The sequence below is a fragment of the Octopus bimaculoides genome, chromosome 11, assembly GCF_001194135.2.
Source record: "Octopus bimaculoides isolate UCB-OBI-ISO-001 chromosome 11, ASM119413v2, whole genome shotgun sequence".
NCBI classification, from domain to species: domain Eukaryota; kingdom Metazoa; phylum Mollusca; class Cephalopoda; order Octopoda; family Octopodidae; genus Octopus; species Octopus bimaculoides.
Window position 1 is genome coordinate 5,473,362 of NC_068991.1, and position 4,698 is coordinate 5,478,059.

The following is a 4,698-nucleotide window of genomic DNA, read 5'->3' on the forward strand; positions in this document are numbered from 1 at the left end:
TATCGGGGTCGACAATTTAAGTACCATTTGCGTACATCATTTCAGGCCTTGTGCCTAGAGTAGAAAAGAGAATTTAAAGTCGGTGAGCTGACAGAAACTTTAGTATTCCTGGCGAAATGCTTAGCGAGGTCGACTTTGCCTTTCAGCCTTTCAGGATCGATAAAATAAGTACCAGTTGCGTACTAGGGGATCAATCTAGTCGACTGGTCCCCACCCCCGCCCCGCAAAATAATTTCGAGCTTTGTGCCTAGAGTAGAAAAGAATATTAATCTCATTAATTCTAAAATGGTAAGCTGGCGAAATCGTTAGCTCTCCGGACAAAATGCTTCGCGGTATTTCGTCCGTTTTATTTTTTTTTTTTTTACATTCTGAGTTCAAATTCCGCCGAGGTCGATTTTGCAGATCGAGGACAATTATCCGTCAAATGTAAATAATGTAAATAAATGGTTTAATTGTTAAGATTTATTTGTGAAATGCAGTTGTTTTGAATTTGTTGCAGAAATTAGTCTCTCTGGAGATAAATGGCGGCGGGGAGGGGGCATTAGGAATGTGACCTGGGCGCTAAGGGGGCAGCAACCCGAATAATTTTCCCAATCGTGACTCCCAACGCCGCATGCTGCCCGCAAGCATATTTCAGCTGCCCTCGACGGCCTTCGCTCTATAAATATACAATATTTTTTTCTTTACTTAACTTGTTTTACACTTTTTGGTGCGAACCCCCGAAAAATATCCAGGTTCTGGATTTGGCCCGGATATTACAAAAAGGTTGACAACTACATGACGTAGACGCCCCATCACTGCCGAGTCGGTGCTGAAGCAGTTTCGAATCTCAGTTGCTTCTCTTCACGTTTCGTCACTTCTACAAGATATGACAGGAGTTTATTAAAAACCATTTCACATACAGACCGTTCCATAATTCCTAATTGCTCAAACACAGCATGGAATCACTTGTAATTGAACAGACAATTCTTAATCTATTTTCAACTCTCATTCTATGAACCGCCTCGTAATGAGAGCCAACCAACACTATCCCTTCACATACGGGCACACACACACACACACGCACACATTTACAACCATTCGCGTACACACACACACACACACTAACAAGCACACCACGTAAACACTCGCACGCATCAACGACAGCATGAACAATATTCCAACAGCTGTGATTTCTTTTCGCTTTTCCATCTTCATATTTCTATTCGCTTCCGCCTTATCCTCCTCCTTTCCCTCTTTCTTTCTCACTTTTTCTCTCTCTTCTTCCCTCTTAACCCCCCCCCCCCACATCCCATTTTCTTTCTCTGCCTCATTCTTTTTAATTATCTATCTTTATCTTGAGCTTCGTTAGTTTTTCTCTTCAATTCTTCTTTTCTTCTTCCTCTTCTTTTTCTTCTTCTTCTTCTTCTTCTTCTTCTTCTACTACTACTACTACTACTACTACTACTTTCCCTTCTTTTTCTCCTTCTTATCTCTCTTCTTTTCTCTTCTATTTTTCTCCTTTTCCTCATCTTATTTTCTCTCCTCTTCTTTTTTCTCCTTCTTTTCCCTCTTCTTCTTCCTCTACTACTGCTGCTACTTGTGCGCTACGTCAACCCCTACCTTACCTATCAGCAGCACAGCACCACCACATCCGCAGTAATACGAGTTCTACTACCACCACCACCACCACTACTCCCACTACCACCACCACTACCACCACTACTACTACTAACACCGCCGCCACCACCACTAGCACTTAAAAGTCCGCCTTCAAACCCTGCACTGGCTATCGAAAAGGATTTTCTTCAAATGATTAGAAATATTAAAGTCTCTCATAAGGAGAAGTCATTCCAAAAATAAAACAAAAAGAAAGCTCTCCAGAATTATCTCAAGGATAAAATATTCTCCAGAAATGCTTGATTTTTCGGTCGGACTCGGGAGCTTGTGAACCGTCCCGATTGATATATATCTAAGGAACTCTGCAGAAAATATGGACACGCTCATGTCAATACTCTTCGGGATATCAACTTCATCCACTGTAAGCCTTTCGCTCACCACGGGTCATCAGAACAAAAAGGACCTATACACATGTGTGTGTGTGTGTGTATGACATGGTTGATGGTGAGAATCAAATGCAATGTTAGATACAAAGACATAAACACACACACACACACACATATACATATACATCCATATATGTGTGTGTGTAAGTATGTATATATGTATATGTATGTGAGTGTGTGTGTGTAAATATATATATATATATATATATATATATATATATATATATATATACAGAGAGAGATAGAAAGAGGAGATAGGAAGAGGAGAGAGAGAGGAGAGAGTGTGTTGAGTTGTATTAGACAGCGGAAATATAGACGCTATGGGGAATAATGTCAGTCTGTTTGCTTTGTCTCCAGAAAAGAAAAAAAGACGTTAAGTTAAACTTTATTCAAAATGGACGATATTACGTGAGAAGGTAACATAATATACAATATAACATAATAATATTATTTAAATAATGAACAATCATTGAACGAGTTTACTTTTATGGAATGCATATATTTATTTATGTTGTCGTTTAAACCAAATCGCTCCATCTGTCTCTCTGTCTCTGTCTTTGATTATTCGTTTTCGTTTAAAGAGAGTAAATAAACTTTCACAGTTTCTTTTTATATCAATGTCTCACACAGATTTCATATTATCTGACACGATTTTTTTCTGTTTTTTTGTGTGTGTGTGTTTTGTGTTCTTTATTACTTGTTTGAAGAGATAAATAGTGTGTTGTCTCATATTTGTTTTGGCAATCATTCTCTTGCCCAGCAAAGAGCTGCTGGCACAGACGAGACTGTTTTGGTCAGCATATATTCACATGTACGACATCAAACGGAAGTTTCGTACAATCAGTTCTCCGAACTCAAACACGTCGACTCGTACGCAAGGCACACATACACGTCTACACGTGTCCATACTTACACACACAGACGAACATACGTGCATACATACACCATACCCTGAACAAAAATAAAATAATGCAAAGAAATTGACCACACAAAAATGTGCCCAAAAGACAAATCCGAGTGAGACAAGCATCCAAACGATGCCACCCAAGAGTAACGTCCTTTTATTTTTGCTGTTGACATTTGATAGCCGTTATTTTTAGCTTACTTTAGAAGCAACGTGTGTCGTGGTGTCGATGATAATCGTAATCCATATTCTCATTCTAATATTCATTCATTCAATTCCTAGTTTCAATTTGCTTGCCGACGGCAGTCCAAATCGATTAACTAAGGATTAAAAATAATCACGTGTTCTACCAAATTCAAACGCGTTCATCACAATAACCATCTTACACCCTTCTGCAGAGTTCTGTCGATCGATAACCAATTCTTGAAAGAACTTACAGTCGTGCATATTATAATACGATGCCATAATATGGTAATATGTTACGGAACTTAAATCTGGCATCTGTGAAGCTAATATTAAACTCAGAAACACTGGCTACTAATCTCTTCTATATAGCATTTCCTGAATAGGATTTGTACTTTCGTTTGATCTCTTAACCAGAATAGTATTGTGACGATTGCAAGGAGAGATTTCATCGACTAGTTATGTCTGTAACACATGTTGCTGACGTGACTTCCATTTTGAGATATCGTTTAACATGGATTCCAGGCGCGGTGGGAAAATCTGCATCGGTTAATGACTAAACGAGATATAACTACAATATACAATAATAGGCATGTGTGTACTTATATACATACAGACAGACAGACACACATAGACACACACACGCATGCACACGCACGCACATGCGCGTATATATGTATGGTGGTAGGTTGGTAAGTAGGTAGGTAGGTAGGTAGGTAGGTACGTAGGTAGGTAGGTAGGTAGGTAGGTAGCATGTGAGTATGTAGGTAGGTAGGTATGTGTGCGTGCGTGCGTGAGTGACTGTGTGTGCCTCTGCGTGTGCCTCTGTGTGTGTGTGTGTGTGTATGACATGGTTGATGGTGAGAATCAAATGCAATGTTACATACAAAGACATAAACACACACACACCCACATATACATATACATCCATATATGTGTGTGCGTGCGTGTGTAAGTGTTTGTGTGTGTGGAGGTGCAATGGCCCAGTGGTTAGGGCCGCGAACACGCGGTTATAGGATCGCGGTTTCGATTCCTAGACTGCGCGTTGTGAATGCTTGTTCCGCGAAAACACCTAAAGTTCCACAAGGCTCCGGTTGCGTACTGGGGTCAATCTAATCCACTGGCCCCTCCCCAAAAATTTCTGGCTTTGTGCCTAGAGTAGAAAAGAATATTATCATCTATACGATAACATTTACAGTGATATTACTTTAACATCTTTCAAATGATATTATCAGGGAGACTCATAACATGGCTAGCGATTTAGTAACATTATCGTTATTAGCTAAATATAACATTATCAGCTCATATGCTACAAGCATCAGATTTATAAACCATTATCAGCAATACATTATAATACATTATAATACATTATAATACATTATAATACATTATAATACATTATAATATATATAATACATTATAAATTATGTAAAATTGCTAGCTATAAAGACACTATTTGTTATACGATATTTTTAAACAACAATATCAATAAGTAATAAGATTTCCAGCTAAATATAACATTATCAGTATATATCATACAATTATTCTATATATATATATATATAT

General features: G+C 38.3%; 1 protein-coding gene across 1 annotated transcript in view; it reads left to right on the forward strand.

Moving 5' to 3' along the window:
* Positions 1-4,698, forward strand: part of LOC106868317 (carbonic anhydrase-related protein 10-like) — a 242,756-nt gene that overhangs the window by 74,868 nt on the left and 163,190 nt on the right. The gene's annotated exons all lie outside the window — the stretch shown is intronic.